The sequence below is a fragment of the Ricinus communis genome, chromosome 8 (assembly GCF_019578655.1).
Source record: "Ricinus communis isolate WT05 ecotype wild-type chromosome 8, ASM1957865v1, whole genome shotgun sequence".
Taxonomy (NCBI): domain Eukaryota; kingdom Viridiplantae; phylum Streptophyta; class Magnoliopsida; order Malpighiales; family Euphorbiaceae; genus Ricinus; species Ricinus communis.
The window spans coordinates 25,246,525-25,265,978 of record NC_063263.1 but is presented as its reverse complement, the minus strand read 5'-3'; the positions used below and the strand labels follow the sequence as shown (position 1 = coordinate 25,265,978).

The 19,454-nt window shown below is 35.2% G+C and overlaps 1 non-coding gene across 1 annotated transcript; it reads right to left on the bottom strand.

The window, feature by feature from the left end:
• Positions 1-16,164: 16,164 nt before the first annotated feature.
• On the bottom strand, positions 16,165-16,271 carry LOC112533922. Its single transcript, XR_003078257.1, has one exon. It is a non-coding gene; the product is annotated as a small nucleolar RNA R71 (small nucleolar RNA).
• Between the last annotated feature and the right edge of the window lie 3,183 nt (positions 16,272-19,454).

Genomic DNA, 19,454 nt, shown 5'->3' with positions numbered 1-19,454 from the left:
ATTGCTTGTAGCTCAATTGATGAACATGAAAGCAAAACACCATCTGTCTAAATAGAATTTTAATTGACATGGTACGACTGAAGAAAGAGACTACTCTTGATAACAGTCATGTGCTTGAAAATTTTATTATTGTTCTAATGGTTGCATGTGATCTTGGGATGAAGACAATGATTTTAGTAGTTGCAAGTTTTATGATCATCCTTGGTGTAAGAGGCAACATTGAGAAGTTGGTAATAGACATAAAATATTATAGCCTTATAAGAATATGTACTACTTTCCCCTAACTCATCGAATGCAACGATTGTATGCATCAAATGCAACAGCTAGGGAAATGCGGTGGCACACTGAGCATGAGGTTGAAGATGGTGTTATACGGCATTACTCCATATTCTCATGCTTCGATGCATTTTAATCAGACACATCCAGATTTTGCTGATGGAAGTAAGAATGTTAGGCTAAGTCTTTGCGTTGATGGGTTTCAACCATTTAGCCAATCAAGGCAACAATATTCTTCCTGGCCTGTTATTGTGATGGCGTACAATTTGCCACCTTGGATTTGTATGAAGAATGCCTATATATTTTTAACGGTTTTAGTACCTAGGCCAAGAAACCCCAAGGATAATTGCAGCCACTAATTGTAGAACTTAAACAATTGTTTCATGAAGGTGCGTGTAGACATATGATATTTCGAGGAAATAAAATTATGCGAGCTGCACTTATATGGACAATCAATGATGTCCTTATATATCCGATGTTGTTTGGTTAGAGTATTGCTGGAAGGTTAGCTTGCCCCTATTACATGGAACAATCTCATGCTTTTACACTTATTGAAAGTAAAAAAGCAGTTGTGGTTTGATAACCATCATGATGTAAACCTTTTATGGAAGAGAAGATTACATGCCAAGATCAATATTTATAAGGTTTGCCAAAAGTTATTTGCGGAACTATCACCCTTATTTATAAAGAAATAAGATCAATAGCTATAATGAGATGAACTTAATTAATCCTAGAAACTAACAAGTTAATAGAATTAAATTAAGGTAGAAGTGAAATCAAAACCTAAACAATAAGCTTTAATCTCAAGAACACTCAAAGAAACTCTTTAAGCAAAAATAAGGTTTTCTATTCAATCAAAGATCTATATATTTCGAATTACATAGCTCTATTTATAGAGTTTAAAACATAATAATCCTAATCCTAGAATGACTAGGATATATGGCCAAGATTCCTAAATAAATAAAACTTGAAGTAAATTCAAAGAAAACTCCTATTTTAACTTGGACTTGTGCTACATAGGTTCTCATCACATCATAAGTTCTTACTACCAACTCATCCATTTCGAAGGAATAAAACATCATTTATTAAGAATAAAATAGTGAGAAAATTTCCACCATTAGTTAGATCTGGAGTTGAGATATTGCATAATATTGAGCAGTTGGGGCTTAAGAAGGTTACATAAGTTGATGCTGATGATATTAACTGATTGATATGTAAGAGCTGCGGTTGGAGAAAAAAGCATCTTTTGGGATTTACCTTATTGGAGTACTAATCTAATTCCGCATAACTTAGATGTGATGCATATTGAAAAAAATATATTTAATAATGTGTTTAACATTGTCATGAATAGGGATGGTAAAAGGAAAGACACAATCAAACCTAGAAAGGGGTTGCATCAAAATTGTTGTTGACCTGAGTTAGAACGTAGTTCTACAATGGGAAAATACCCTATAGCTTGTTATACACTAGATACGCAAGCCAAATAAGTATTATGTGAATGGATAAAAAGTCTCAGATTTCCTAGTGGATATGTGTCAAATATGGCTAGATGCGTGGATATGAACAAACTTAAGCTCTTTCTGGATGAAAAGCCACAAATATCATGTTTTCATGCATTCCGTGAACTGATTCCTAACAATATGTGGAAGGCACTAATAGAACCGAGCCTCTTCTTTAAGGATCTAACAAATAGAATAATAACCAATGAGGAGATGATTCGACTTGAAGTAGAGATTCCTATTATTCTCTGTAAGTTGTAGCGTATTTTTCCTCCAAGCTTCTTTGACTCTATGGAACATCTTTCGATCTATTTGATTTATGAAGAAAGAATAGCCGCTCCTATGCATTATCGGAGGATGTCTCCATTTTAGAAGTAAGGAATTGAAATTACATTGGCCTAAAGAATTGTATCATGTCCAATATGCATTATGTATTTATTATGTTCCGATATTGTAGGTACATTCGGAGGTTAGAAAAAACGTAAGAAATAAAGCGAAGGTGGAAGGATTAATATATAATGCATATTTAGTCGAAGAAGCATAATTATTTTGTTCGCACTACTTTGAGGATCATGTAAGTACGAGGCATCAAGAACTGCCATGTAAATATAAGGTGATGAGAACCCATGTAGCACAAGGAATCCTACTTCAACAAAGAATCCTAATTCCACTAAAGATCCTAATCCAGCCAAGAGTCCTGATGACATCAAGAGTTGAAGCGACAAAAGGAATCCTATTTCCACTAGGAATCCTAATCCAATTAGCAGTCCTACCGAGATTCAACTTTGATTAATGAGATGAACTTAATTAATCCTAGAAACTAACAAGTTAATATAATTAAATTAAGGTAGAAGTGAAATCAAAACCTAAACAGTAAGCTTTAATCTCAAGAACACTCAAAGAAACTCTTTAAGCAAAAACAAGGTTTTCTATTCAATGAAAGATCTATATATTTCGAATTACTTAGCTCTATTTATAGAGTTTAAAACATAATAATCCTAATCCTAGAATGACTAGGATATATGGCCAAGATTCCTAAATAAATAAAACTTGAAGTAAATTAAAAAAAAACTCCTATTTTAACTTGGACTTGTTAAAAGAAAACTCCTATTTTGACTTGGACTTTGACTTTGAATATTCAACCTTGGACTTGGGCTTTACGTTTGGGCTTGAATTCAACACAAATCAGATATGATCTTCATGTCTTCACGTTGGGCTTTAATCCATGAATGAAATACAATTAATCAAAGTTGAATCTCGGTAGGACTTCTAATTGGATTAGGATTCCTAGTGGAAATAGGATTTCTTTTGTCGCTTCAACTCTTGATGTCATCAGGACTCTTAGCTGGATTAGGATCTTTAGTGGAATTAGGATTCTTTGTTGAAGTAGGATTCCTTATGCTACATGGGTTCTCATCATTCCCCCTTTCTTTGAAAAGATTCATCCTCGAATCTTGCTCGAATATTATGAAAGAAGTAAACATATAATCTCAAAGAACAATACTAACTCATTATCAACTTGCAGATCTTTCACAGGAGTTGTTAGAGGAACTTTAGAACAAATAATACTTTCAATGCCAATAAAATCAACATGTTCAATTGGCTCAATGGCATCAAGTAAAATATTTTCATTCTTCACCAGCTCAACTTTTGCTTCATCTTCAATGATGATCTCTTCATTTTGGATTTCGCTCAAAAGTTTATCTTTTTCACCATCTTCATTCATTATGCCTTTTGTATCTTCATCGACTTCAGTAGAGCAATTTACCTTTTCTATATCATCAATATTAGTTTCCAAAGATGGCTTAGACTCAGCTTTATCTTCAAGATGCTCCCATCCCTTTAAATCTTTAAAACTATTTTTAAGGCTACTCCTTAAAGATTTTATATCCTTTGAAAGTTCATCAATGAAATCTTGACGTGATTGTCTTTCTATCTTCTTTGGCTTAGGTTTAGGATTATAAAAATTTTGCAAACAATTTTCATAATAATCATCATTCTTTCATCCCCACAATCTATCATAAGATTGATAAAGAAGATCTCGACGTCCTCTAGCAAACTCCTCTTGATAAAACATATCTTACACACAATCTCACGTGTTTAACACTCAAAGTAAAGACCCTCGTGTTTCACTCAATTAAAGAAAGAGTTTGTCTTTGTGCCCTTCAAAATTAACTCAAATTGTAAAAGTTAAAATCACAACACAATTAACAAGCTAGAAAAAAAATTAATTAAGCTAAAGATGAATTAAAGGAAAAGGAGAATAAGATAACGAACTAAGAATAAGGATGGAAGTAGAAGAAATAAAGAATAATAGAATGATAAAGAGGAATATAAGAATTCAAATAGGAAACAATTAAGGAAAAGTAGAATAGGAAAAGGAATTGAAAAGAGAAGGTTATATGATATCTTCAAACTTGATTTTCTTTGGATTTTGACCTTGACCAAGTCAATCTTTTTTTTTTGAATCAGCTCCAAATCTTGCTTTTTATACTCTTTCTCTTTTTTTTTAGCCTTACTTCGAATCAATAATTCAGATCCACATACAATCTTTTTTTTTTTTTGCTTTTTATACTCTCTTTTTTATAAGCAAACAAGAACAAAACACATAGAGCTTAATTTGATTGAAACATCTCGAAGACTTTGATCAAGCAAATTAAAGGAAACGAAATAACAAGATAAAGATATCACAAACCAATTTATCTAGAACGTCTTAAAGACTTTAACCAAACAAAAGAGTATGTGAGTAGAAGAACAACGAAGATAACAAATAGGATACGTAACCAAACCTTGTAAGCTAGCTCTGATACCAAATGATGTAAACCTTCTATGGAAGAGAAGATTACATGCCAAGATCGATACTTATAAGGTTTGCCAAAAGCTATTTGCGGAACTATCACCCTTATTTATAAAGAAATAAGATCAATAGCTATAATGAGATGAACTTAATTAATCCTAGAAACTAATAAGTTAATAGAATTAAATTAAGGTAGAAGTGAAATCAAAACCTAAACAATAAGCTTTAATCTCAAGAACACTCAAAGAAACTCTTTAAGCAAAAACAAGGTTTTCTATTCAATCAAAGATCTATATATTTCGAATTACATAACTCTATTTATAGAGTTTAAAACATAATAATCCTAATCCTAGAATGACTAGGATATATGGCCAAGATTCCTAAATAAATAAAACTTGAAGTAAATTCAAAGAAAACTCCTATTTTAACTTGGACTTGTTAAAAGAAAACTCCTATTTTGACTTGGACTTTGACTTTGAATATTCAACCTTGGACTTGGGCTTTACATTTGGGCTTGAATTCAACACAAATCAGATATGATCTTCATGTCTTCACGTTGGGCTTTAATCCATGAATGAAATACAATTAATCAAAGTTGAATCTCGGTAGGACTGCTAATTGGATTAGGATTCCTAGTGGAAATATGATTCCTTTTGTCGCTTCAACTCTTGATGTCATCAGGACTCTTGGCTGGATTAGGATTTTTAGTGGAATTAGGATTCTTTGTTAAAGTAGGATTCCTTGTGCTACATGGGTTCTCATCATAAGGGTTGTTCAGCATTGGGAAAAGAGTAGTAAGGTAATTCTTTAATATTTAAATATTCTGGTCGAGCAGTTAGAAAGGGAAAATCAAGATTTATGGCAACAAAAGAATATAATATTGCTCAATGCTACATTTTACTCCATTGCTCAAAAGTTGAACCATTTATTGAGTAAGTATTCATATTTCATATTTCAATTTAATAAAGAAAATTTAATAATTTATTTTTTTGTCTTGTACAATTCTTTTAACAATTTAAAGCAACGAAACCAAACATTGAAAGACATAAGATTGATGTTAAACTTAAACATGAATTTTCATATATGTTTGATAACTACATGAGTATTTATGTTTGAATTAAATTGTTAATTTGAATATTCATTTCAATTAGCATCTTTTGTTCATTCGGTGATTATTTAAATGTTAATGGTTTGATCCGACTATGGGCGACTAATTAAAGTTATACAGTTGGAGTATTCTGCATTACCAATTAAAAGAACCATACTATTTAAGTGTGAATGATTTGATATGATGCCAAATTAGGGACTAAAGTTCATTCTCAATGAAAGCTTGTAAAGGTCAACCATAAGCGCAAATTTAATAAGTATGGCCCATTTATTTTTGGTTGCTCAAGCTTTTCAAGCGTGTATTTGTCCTTACCCTAGCCTAAGGCGTGACAAAAGCGAATAGTGGGTTGTTTGTCAAATTAAACCAAGGGTCATAGCTAAAATTGCAAAATCATTTGAAATAATACAACTGTCTCGAGTCATACCTGCCTTTTAAGAAGATGACATTGAGACTCATTCTATTATAATTTAAGACATTATAGAATTTGTCTCTTTGAATGATCCACAAGGTGAAAACCTAGAAATTGATGATGACAATGTTGAGGAAGAGTAAGAGTTGGAATCGGATGATGAGGATGAATAAATAGAAGAGGATTAGGGTTTGTACAATGAGATAGATAGTGATTAGAGCTAGTGTTTTAGATGAGGTTGAACATTTGCATCTTTTCTAATATATATTAATCTATTACTTTGAATTTTAATCTTTAGAAATTTTTTTATTGAAAAGTGATTATCTATTCATTGAGATTTTTTTGCTAATATTTTTTTGTATATTTTCCTCATATGGTTTGATTGTAGTTAGTATGAGGGGTCGAGATGGCTCTACACTGTCGGTTCGAGGGACGGACGGGCAAGGGCGACCCAGACGAGGATCCAATGACTGAGGCCAAGGATCAGAGGCGCCACCACCATTATCATTTCCTCCTCTGCTAATTTCACCATCATTTATTGTGCAACCTCCTATGATCCCCATATGTGGCACCCTCCCCATCACAGTCACCCACACCATCTCCCGTAGCTTTTGATGCGGCACGCTAAAGCTCATCATCGGCCTTGGTAGCAGAGTCGAGTGCCACTAGGCAGTTACTCGAGCTCCATTCTATGAGGTATACTTGTATAATTTATGATTTAATTGTTTGATGTTTGTTTATTTTTATTATTATGTATAATTTTTGCTTGTTTTGAAAAAAATACTTTTGTTAAGTCCAACACTTGTTCATCCACCGTATTGAAGATTTTTCTACAAAAAATGGATCCTGCTGGCCATTCATGGAAGACAGCGCCACCGACTACCAGAGAGTATTATTGGCAAGAGGTTCATTTAATACTTGTAGATATTTTTGTGTTTATTAAATTATTTTAACATAAGATGGACCCTGTTCATTGTACATGGGAGATTCTACTGAATCTTTATTAGTTTTGTTTATTATTAACTACTTCCACACTATCAAGTAACTTTTAACTAATATGTTTTTTTCATATTTTTTCAGAAACACTTAATGGAGGAGTAACAGGCATCGCGAGTTGTAATGGGGCGGCAGATGCAGGAGAATATGCATAAGTAAATGGAGGACATGTGATGCCTCATTGTAGAGATGGCACGTTCCAGCCAGGTTGCACCTCCACAAGATCCTTTGCCTCTTATCCTAATTATTAACTATTTATTGTTTTTATTTTTTTCACAATTTTATACATTCTATTACTTTATGATATTATATTTTGTATTCAAATTTATTTATTGATTTAAATATAATTTCTCTACTTTTTCCATTTAATTTCTCTATAATTTGCATTTTAGTAACATTACTAATAAATAAATAAATAATATTTTTATATGAAGAAACCAATAATGTAGCAACAGATTAGTGATGAACCAAAATTAATTATTATTTTAAAATAACATTAGCGATGGACACATAATCCGTCGCTAATAGAAGCGAAAAGCGAAGGACATGTCCGTTGCACATTAGTGACATACCAAATCCGCCGCTAACTATCTACGAGTTAGCGAGGGGACGTCCATCACTATATGTATGAAGTTAGCGACCGACGATGTCCGTCGCTAAATGGAAAGGACTCAACTACGGACATTCCCTTACGTGTTCTTTTATGTCTTAAATGTCTATTAATAATTTTGTATGCATTTTTGTGCATGGATCTCTAATGCATGGGAGTTAGAGGATCAAAGTTGCTAAAACCAGCCCAGGAGAAATCCTAGGCTGGTTGGCTCTCTGAATAGTTGATCGGCTGTATGTAGAGTTCATAAGCTCTATGACACAATCAATTTGTTGTTCGCCCCTTAATCACTCATTTTTGCTGATTTCAAGGATCTTTGCCTTTTTTCACCAATTTTAGCATATTTTTAGTTATTTTTAAATTAATTAGTTGTATGAGGATTGTAGTAGATTATTTTTTATTACTTCCCTTTATTTGCTTTATGTTTCTATAATTTAATGGACAAATGCTTGTTTATGTGATTGATAATTAAAAACGGACATCTAGACTGAGGGCTTTTAATTGGACTTTGGCATGTAATTTGTAGCATATTAGGTTAAAAAGATAGTCAACTAAATTATAAAATCCAATTACACTTTGCCATGTTTAATTAATGAACTAATCCACTTAGACTTAGAAAAACTAAAACAGGCCTTTGCATGAAAAATGTAGCACATCCATGATTAATACTTGGTAATTAGAGCATAACTTATTGGGCTAGACTAACCGAGCCTCTATTACATAAACAAAAAGTCAGTTAGGCTAATCTAATAGATGAAAAATTTGTCTAAATCCAAAATGGGCTAGAATCAGGTGGACCTCACATGTTGTATTGTTTGGTGTGTAGAATATCGTTATGATGCATTTATAAGTAATGAGTTATTAACTAAAAAACTTAAAAGTAGGGATACAAAAATAAGGAAGTTGGCTTTCGGATCCATCTCTGGATATGGCGATGCTTCCTTATAAAATCTAGTACGCCCTCAATTAGAAAAAAATGTCTTGGTGAATTATCCGGATGGTGACTCCCTTTTCTCTATGATAGTCTTTATGACCAGTTAGCGTGTTTTCGATTAGGTTGAAAAGCCTTGCAGTTCCATAATTGCTAAAAATACTTAGGTGCATACCTGAAACTACCACCCATAGTGGCAACTCTACTAGGGCTAAGAGAAGCTGATTCTAGTGTATTCTTACCTTCAATTTTATCACTTAGTAGTCTATTTTTGCATTACTACATTATTTTCATACATTTTACATATTGGTCCTTATAGTCCCGATGGCGTGAGTTAGTAGTTCTTTGGCTCCACTTGAACCTTAGAGTTATGACACTGGTTAACCATCACTCACAAGTATAGGTAAATTTTCTTTGTTGCATGGACTCTTAAGTAGGAAGATGAGCAAAGGAAGGATATTTGATTTTTGGGAGCCTTTATTATCACGACCCGATCTGTGGGCCCGTGACCAACGCTAAGGAATAGGTAGGCTTAAGGCCACCAAGACCCGTAGTAAGCCTTACTAATCGACATTTCAAATATGCATATAAAAATATAATATTATACCAGTCCGACATGCCATACACAAATCTCTAATTGGACATTAATAACACTCCATAATTTGCTACAGTCCAAATCAAGCATAACATATTAGGTATACTACTGCAGAGAGTCTAGAATTTAAAATAATTAAAAATTTAAAAGTATAAATTATTTACAATAGGCCCGATGGAGAAGGAAGTCGGGTTGTCAAATGCAAGACGGCGGAGAACCCTAACTATCACCTGAAAAATTAAATCTGAGACTGTCAGCCTCGAGATTGAGCTAAAATCATATACTCCAAAAATACATACAACCATCTCAATAAAATATTTATTTAATCAAAATAAAATATCATATCCTATTAAAACGCGTGTCATATGCCATGATTTAATAAAATATATTTTACATGTTATGGGACAAGTACCTCAGCAGAACCCTAACCCCAACATTAACAGCCTTTCGGCTCTCTCACTCCAACGGAGCTAGCATTGAGAGAGCGGAGCTCGACCAAGGTCCTTAAATCCGGTCTTGTCACTTAATTTCCAATAAAGCCGGCGCCTAGAGAGCAATGCTCGACCAGGGACCTTTAATCCGGCAATCCAATTTTCACACCTCAGAAAGTTGAACTCGACCAGGGCAAGTCTTAAAATATTCTTTTATTACTTGTCTCAGATTTATACCGTTGCGCATGCGGTCCTGATGTAACCCATTAGGTGGCATGTTCTACTGCCGTCTCATCCCGAGTCAACATGCAATCATAATATCAATAATGTAGAAAATGATATATGAATAGTAAATAAATAAATAATTTAAATCTTTAAATCAATTAATCAGAATTGCTATAGAAAATTTTAGCATGACACAGGTATAGTAAATGTATGACTTTAACTCACACTTCTGATGATCTCTCTTGCTTTGCTCCTAAGCCTCCAGTGGAGCGGACTGAAATGATGGATTATCTATTCACGGGAACAATTCAATCAATAAAATAACACATTTAATAAATAACCATAGGTCTAGACTCCTAGAACTGACTGTCTAAAAATTTCGACTCAGATATTCTACCAAAAATTCAGTAGAACTTTTCCTAAAATATGGAGGTTTACCCCCCGTATAACGGGTCCAGGACCTGCCAGAAACACTTTTATTGTTCATCAATTAATTAAAGGGAGTCGGGCCATAGATCATAATTAATTTGCAGACGGTCTGACATCATACTTATTTTGATAATCAACTCACACATAATTTTATGGTATTAAACTAATTCGACTCCATCACATCCACCACAAAACAACATAATAATTAATCAATATAAATTTTTAATTAACAATCTCTAAAATCAACAGGCTAAAGAATTACCAAGATGGTTGATAAATCGGTCGACTCACCTTTAGTCGCCGGAGTCCGATCAACGATCCGAGCGTGCCTACGGACTCGAGACAATGCGCAGACGATGAATCTAGCACCTGATTCTCTGATCCAGTCCCAGATCATCTGAAAAAATTACGGACAGCTTCAACCGTCAATTTTCAAGCGGAGTTCAATGCAAAATTAGTGCCATTGGAAAGCTTGTGACGAGGAGAGTTCGTCCATGAACTCCAATCAGCCATAACTCGCCGAAGATGGCCGAAAAATTCCAAATACTTAGCTGCTTTCACTTCATCGAAACTTTCTTCTCCGGCCACTATTGCCGATGCTGCTGCCCCATTTTAAGACTGAAACCGCCGCCATTGGTCATCGGAAATGCTAGGAACAGCGTCGGAGAAGCGGCTGCCTTCTTCCCCATTTTTTGCCACCCCTCGTCGCTCACAGCTGTTGCATTCGCCGGTGCCCCCTCTGCCTCCGATTAGCTTCGCCGTGCCTCAGACAGACTCTCCTTTCGTCTGCCATTGAAGGCCGACGCCTCGCTCTTCTCCCTCCTTTTCTTCTTTGTTTTCTTCTTTTCTTTCTTTTTTTCTTTCTTTATCGTAGATTGGTCCTCCAACTTTCGCTTAACAACCATTTAGTCCCTCATTTTTTTTAATTACTAACTATTACCCTCTACAAATTCTTATTTAATCCTCCAGCTTTTCTTTAGTATTTTAATTAAGCCCCTAGCCACTTATTTTGGACCAAATTAAAATTATTAAAAATAGAGAGTTACTTATCTACCCTTGCTTTTAATAGTAAAATTACTAAAATGCCCCTAGCGACATATTTAATTACAAAAATGCTAACCATAAAATTTTTCATTAAATCCCATACTAATGCAATTATACTTTTAGCCCCTATCTCATAATTAATTGTCAAATTAATCCTAACACTTAATTAACTTAAATTATCAATTTGTTGACTATTTTCTAATTTAATCCAATACCATTTGCTAATTAAAATTTGTTATTCCCTAATAAATTCTTTTATAAAACTATTATTTACTATTTCTTTTATAAATTCAAATATAATATTTAATTCATATATTCATATTGAGAGAAAATTTGAGTGTGACCTATATACATAAAAAAATAATTCATCCTCTATGGAACTCACTTAATTAATTACTTGAAATCAAACTAATTATATATAATTAAATAAATCCCTTTATTTTTGTCTAGCATTAAAATCCTATTTTAAATCATCCCAATCAATTAATTAAAATAAAAATAAATTAAATTAAATAAAAACTCATTATTCTAATCATATCCATTAAACTATAAGACTTTTAGTTTTATTATTATCATAATCACAATTCTTATTAGTTATTATTATTAAAAAGAAAAAAAAATTGGGTATTACATTTACCCTTACCCAAGACTCACCCTATGTTAATGACATTAGAAATCTTCCTTAGGTATCCAATTACTTGTTGATTGAGATATTCACTCATAAGTGTTTAAGCTTACATCTTGAAAGGCCTTGGCCTAAAATATGTACCCTTATATTGGAAAATATCACATTGTCTGTTCAAATTTCTTTGAGAGCTTCTGACACGCACATTGGAACTTACTATCCCTTATTGATAGTAAGCTTGAAAAATAAATTTTAGGAAAGAAAAACTCACCTTGAACTGTGTGTAGGAGCAATAAGGTTGGAAGGTTGGTTTTATTATACATTGTATATCCTTTGTCTTTTTGTATCTCACATGCATCATGCATACCATACATCTCATGCATCACTCTAACTCTCTATTTCAAAGCCATTTCAGATTATCATCCTTAGTTTGGATAAGACAAGAAGAGTAAGAGCCCAAGAAGTCTGATACTTTCAAATATGGTCCACGAGTAAGACATCGATGCTATTAAGAATGCAATCATGGCTGACTTTAGGATTGTGATATGAGAGGAACCCTAACAAGCTTTTTTGAGAATTTTAGGAAATGGACTATCCAAAAAACTACTACTGCCCCTAAAACTACTACTCATAATGTGGAAGCACGTGATGAGCACCTCTAGTATTTAGATGACTACTTGCTAGAAGAAGCTAAGAAAGAGTATGCTCTTACTGAAAAAGCTATTATAGAATTTGAAATTGTATAATCTAATTGTAAGGCTAGACAAGTTGCAAGATATAGTGAAAAATCAAGGTTTAGATTCAACCTTTGATTTCAAAAAAATTATGTTGATGGGAGAAGACAAGTTGCCTCTCAAATTTCACATGCTTCAAATGTAAAAATTCAATGGAACTAAAGATCCAAAGGTGCACTTGAAGCAATATGCTACTATCATGAGTACTACTTATTTGGCTAGGACCTAAATTCCCAAGCTATTTGTACTTTCACGGGAGGGGTTAGCTATAAACTGGTACCATAGGTTAGAAAGGTCCATTAAGTTTGGTTGGAAAAAGCTTTATGATGCTTTTGTGCAACAATATGACTATAGTGCTCATCTAGAAGTCTCTATAAGGGATTTAGAATTGACAAAACAAAGCCTAATGAGTCTTTTTTTAACTTCTTGACTCTATGGAGAAACAAAGTAGGGTTAATGAATAACACGCCTTCTTAAAAAGATGAAGTTCGAATGGTAATTCGAAATGTTCTCCAATCTTGGGTTGAAAAGCTATAAATGATAAATCTCAAGCCCTTTCCAGGCTTGCATGATGATGGCTTACAACTAGATGAAATTGAAAATGCTAAAGCTAGATGTAACAGGAGAAAGTATCACGCTAGAGAGATTGAAGACCTACCATCTAAAGATGATGAAGCTTCGCAAGATTCAAATATTGATTTAGAACAATAACATGATTTTTCTTTTAGCTAGGATCAAAGATATAACTCTGATTTTTGCTTATTTTAATTAATATTTATCTTAATGGTATTTTGTGTAACAATGATTATTACATTAAGCATATTTAACATTTCTACTACACATCATATAACTCTTGAAGATAAAAAAAATGAGAGAAAGAAAAGGAGATAGTATTTGATACGCACAATTAAATTCAAGGTAGTAGAATAATTTAACATACTTGGGCAAAATAAGAAGGCCGAGTTCATCCCTCATCACATAACAACCTTAAAGTAAGGACCCACAAAGATAGAAGAGATAAAAGATTGGTGTTCTAATCCTAAAATATGCAAGGCTCATTATATTTGACTCCAAACAGAAATTTAGATCAAGTTGAAAACTTCCATATCAAAGAAAAGAAAGATTATGCTCAAAGATGCTAGAAAGAGTTCAAATCTCGAGGGCAATAAGTTCATAAATCAATAAGGACTGTTTTAAATACTATCTTTCAGAAAAAAAGAAGAAAAATAGAAAATAAATTTTATTGACTAGAGAACCAATATAGGCTAGCCAAGCAAAAGTTAAGAAAATAAGATGAGGAAAAAATAGTTGATTAGAAAATCTGAAAAGACCAGTTGATAATAAGAGTATTATTATGTGAAATAGAAATCATGCATATTTATGCCTGATAGGCATCATACTACACATGTTTTCATGCCCTATTATTTACATTTTTGTGCATGGTTATCTCATTTTATGCTAGAATCACTTATCTTTTATTTCCTTTCACGTTTCAAGTCATTTTCGAAGGACAATATCAACAATCGAGGGAAATACACGTGATTACGGATCAGAATCCATCAAATTGGACGAGGACTAGCACCCCGAGGGTTGAGCACGGTCTGGATTCCGTCCGTGCTGAATTGCCAACTAGCTACCTTCCAAGAGAGCCTTTTGGCATGGTTTCCATAGCCACCATGGGCCATGGTGGCTCAGCACCGGCTTGGGCACGGCCTGGAAGAGGTCAACACAATGGAACCCTTAGGTTTAGCATGACCTGCACTCTGCCCGTGCTGACCAGCACAGGCTTGACCACGACCGTGCTGAAGAGACTATATAGGTAAAAGTTCGATTTGGTGAGTGGAGGCTCAATTTCTCTAACCTAATTCCAATATACACTCAATTCACTTATTTTCTAGACCTCAATTGTCGACTTTGGGAGATCAAATTCATCAATTAAGGGAGGATTACACTTGTTTTCAACATCGATTTGAAGATTAAAACAAGATTTGGGAGCATTCAAGAGGAAAATTAGGGTTTAATATTTTGGATTGGAAAATTAGGGTTTCTCATCCAACTTGAAAGAGAAGGGTGTACATGCCTTCAATTTTCTTTTCCTTATTTGTTCCTTACTTTGCTTTAACTATGAACATGAGTAACTAGATCTTTTGAACCTATTGGGGTCTTTATTGTTGATGGATTGTGCTTAGTTGTTAGATTTGTAATTGTCATTCTTGTAATCTTTTTTGCTATTCAGTAATAAAGTTTGATTTAGTTAATTTGGGACATTGAATTAATTATCTTTTGGGTTGTTTCTTGACATTGAGAAATGCTTGTTACAACTGGGAATAGTAAGAACTGGTAGTTAACACTTAGAGATAAGGTTAATTCACTCGCCGGATTAAGAATGAACAACTCTTAATAGATCTAAATCACTCAATGCTAATCTGTAATAATGTGAAAGGAAAAGATTCCATTAGGTTATTGCAGGTTTAGGAAGTCGATGAGCTCGAGAGAGGAACTGAGTTCGATTCAGGATTTAGGCAAGGGTAAGCAAGATTGCTAATTTATAAAATCAGCCTTTAGAATTCCATCACTTAGGTCCCCTTTGGGTTTGTTTCTCTTATTGCGGCTGTCTTTCGATTGTCAGTTGCTGTTTATTCATTTATTTGCATTCATAATCATTAGTTAGTTAATTTAGACTTCTCACACTCTATTTCAGACTAGATAATATAGTGAACAGTAGTAACTTTAGGTTCACCCGATCTCTAGGGATATGACCTTGATACTCACTAGTGCTAGGCCGCATCGATAGGTTCATTGCCTTAGGTGTAGGTTGCATAAGTAGCCCATCAAGTTTTTGGCGTCGTTGCCGGGGAACCGTAACAGTGAACTAGAGTGAATTATTTTTATGTTACTTTAGTCATTATTTGTTTATCTATTTATTCTTTATTCTTTATTTTATTATTTTTATTGATTGGTGGCTATTTGTATTTTCGGTTTCAGGTAGTTTATGAACAGGAGCTCTAACCCTGATCCTACATAACCCTTATCTGACCTGGAGCGCTCTCAGATTATTGAGATGATGTTTGCAGGCAGTTGAGGAAGAGGTTGGAGTTACAGTTCAAGTTCATAGAGCTAACGTGATGGAGAACCACAACCCCCAGGCAGATGACGATCAGAGGATGCTGTACGAGATAAAAGCCAATGTTATCCAGATGATCCAGCAGAGCGTGCAGTTTGGAGGATTGCCCAGCGAGGATCCCAATGCACATATCTCCAACTTTTTGGAGATTTGTGACACATTCAAGATAAATGGAACAACCGATGACGCCATTCGGCTGAGATTGTTTCCATTTTCCTTGAGGGACAGAGCAAAGAGATGGTTGCAGTCTCTTCCACAGCAGACGATTACTACCTAGAAGGCGTTGGCCAAAAAATTTCTATATAAGTATTTTCCTCCAGCTAAAACTGCTAAACTTAGAAATGACATATCTTCTTTTGTGCAGTTTGATGATGAAAGCATGTACGATGCATGGGAGAGGTTTAAGGACCTTTTGAGATACTGCCCACATCACGGATTGCCAGTGTGGATGCAGGTTCAGACCGTCTATAGCGGGTTGAACCTTGTGACAGGGCAGATGGTGGATGCTGCAACAGGTGGGCCGCTAAATAGTAAGACGTCCGAGCAGGCTCAAAACTTGATAGAGGAAATGGCCATGAACAATTATCAGTGGCAATCCTCTAGGAGCCAACCAGGAAGACAAGGAGTGGTCAACCAAGTGGATTCTATAGTAGCCTTAGCAGCTCAGGTGGAGCTTCTAACCAAGAAGATTGACCAACTCCAAATGTCGATTCATGCAGCGGGCGTTAGCTGCGAGTTTTGTGGTGGCCTGCACTACAGTGCAAACTGTACTGCAGGAGGTATGTTTGCTTCACCTTCTTCTACTTTTCCCTCTATTTTTGCTGTGTCTTCTGATGTTGAGCAGGTTGATTATATGGGAAATGCCCCAAGTCAGCAGAATAACCCTTACAGCAACACATATAACCTTGGGTGGCACAATCATCCCAACTTCAGTTGGAGGAACAATAATACCCAGGGTCCACCATGTTTTCAGAGACTTTATCAGCAGCCACAACAACAGCCAGCTAGGTCTGCACAAGCTCCTCCTCCACCAGAAAAGAAGTCAAATCTTGAGGAGCTTATGATGAAGTTTGTGACGTCTACGGAGATGAGGTTCCAGCAAACTGATAGTGCACTTAGGAATCAGCAGGCCTCGATTCAGAACTTGGAGACTCAGATTGGTCAAATCTCTAAGATGTTGTCTGAGAGGCAACAAGGAGCGCTCTCTAGCACCATTGAGTCTAACCCGAGGGAGCACGTGAACGCCATCACTTTGCGTTCAGGTAAGTTAGTTTCAGCTCCTTCTAAGCCTGTTTTTGACGACTCCACTATTGATTTGCAGGTAGAGGCGAGCAATAAGGTTAAGAAACTTGAGGGACAAAAGGTGAAACCGATCCCAGTCAGGGAATATCAACCTAAGATTCCTTATCCTGTTAGACTCAAACAAGCAAAAGTGCAAAAGCAGTTCAGTAAGTTTTTGGATATTTTTAGACAACTGCAGATTAACTTGCATTTTATTGATGCATTGAAGTAGATGCTGAAGTATGCCAAGTTCTTAAAGGACATACTTAGTAGAAAAAGGAAGTTGGAGGAAGTAGCCTATGTTAAGCTTAACGAAGAGTGCTCAGTAGTGTTTTAGAGCAAGTTGCCAGATAAACGTCACGATCCAGGGAGTTTCACTATTCCTTGCACTTTGGGTAACTTGTGTGTTGATGATGCATTAGCTGATTTGTGGGCTAGCATAAATGTCATGCCCACTAGTTTGTCAATAAGCTAGGTATGGGGAAGGCAAAACCCACTAGGATGTGCATTCAATTAGCTGACCGTTCTGATAAGCTTCCTAGGGGGATTGTGGAGAATGTGCTAGTAAAGGTAGATAAGTTCATATTTCCTGTGGACTTTGTGGTTATGGATATGGATAATGAGCATGGTGTACCATTGATTTTGGGGAGACCTTTCCTTGCCACGGCTAGAGCTAAAATAGACGTATTTGAGGGAAAGTTAGAACTTAATATAGGGGATGACTGTGTTACTTTTAGTTTATCCCCATTTGATAGTTCTCCCACCGATCATGTTCAGGCCATTTGCAGTATTGATGGAATTAGTCTTGCATGTGATAAGCAACCACAGGATGTATAATTGGATGATGCTATACATGTCTCGTTCTCTATTGATGTGTGTTATTCATCTGAAGAAAACAACTTGTATCAATTTGAGACTTTGTACTATTATACACCCGAGAAGGGTAGTTGTAAGTTTCTGTATGACAGGTCACCGATATAGGATTTGGAGTGGATGAATGGGCATCCCGACTCGGTGTGGAGAGCACCTCCTTGGTCATCTACTACACACATTGGACTTCCTCCTTGCGCTTATATGCCTCAAGCCCCAGCTTACATTGAGCCCACCTTCTCAATTTGCTGGCGATGCAGGAATACTGCTCTAGAGTCCAGCTAGACGACTCGAACAAAAAGAAGCACCTTCGGGAGGCATTTCCGAATCTATTTATGCTTTTTGAGTTTTTGGACATCTTTTATTTATTTATTTACTTTTCTAGTTTGATATCTTAGTTTAATTTTAGTTTGTTTTATTTTGAGATGATTTTAGTTTACTGAACTTTTACTAGATGTTGCTTGGAATGTGTTTATTCTTGAGTTTTGTAGGAATTAACCTACTCGATGCTCATTGATATGCATAGTTTTACACATATTTGCTTGCATATTATTGCGTATTTTTTTAGCAATTATTGTGCTTTTATTCCAAGATCACCCGTGTTTTGTGTTCTTTTGCATTTCAGGAGAATTTATAGGACCATCATTAGTATTTGAGCAATTATAGATCAAAAAATCCAAAAATGGATGGGAATTCATCAAGATCGGACAAGAGCTCGCAATAGGTCAAGGTTGTGCTGACCACCACGGTCTAGACTTTGGTCGTGACCAACCATGAGCTTTTGGTCTTCAAAAATGGCATTTTAGGCACGGTTTTCGTAGCCACCACGACCTCCAGCATGGCCCGTGGTGGCTCAACACCGGCGGGGGCACGACCGAAACCCTAAGTGGTGAGATCCGAAGCTTCAACACGACCTGGACTCCAGCACGGCCTTGACCACGACCATGCTGAGATAATTATATAAGGAAAACTATTTTTTTAGGGTTAGAAAGCAAGGAGTGAGAGAGAGCTTGGCGGCTGGCTCAGTTTTTGCATAATGCTGAGTTTGGGAGAGAGTTTCAGAGAGGAAGAATCCTAGAATCATAAGGTTCCGAGTGCAAAACAATAGTGGAGCAATTCAAGAGGCAATTTGGGAGATTAACCGTAGTGCAGATCCAGATTTGGAGCTGTTCATCCAATTCAAGAATAAAGGGTGTATATGTTTCATTTTCATTATTCTTTCATTGTAATAGATTTCCTAGATTGTTTTAAACATGAACATGTTTAGCTAGATTGATTAAATCCATTGGGATTTCTTTACTATGTTGGCTTAATATTATATTGTTGGATTGTTTGAGTTAGTTTTGTATTCTTCTTGCTTTCAGTATTAATAAGATAATGCATTATTCATGAGACATTGTGAATTGTGGTGTTTAGATTGCTTTATATGATTGAGAAGTCCATTTGGCATTTGGAATTTTGAATAGCAAG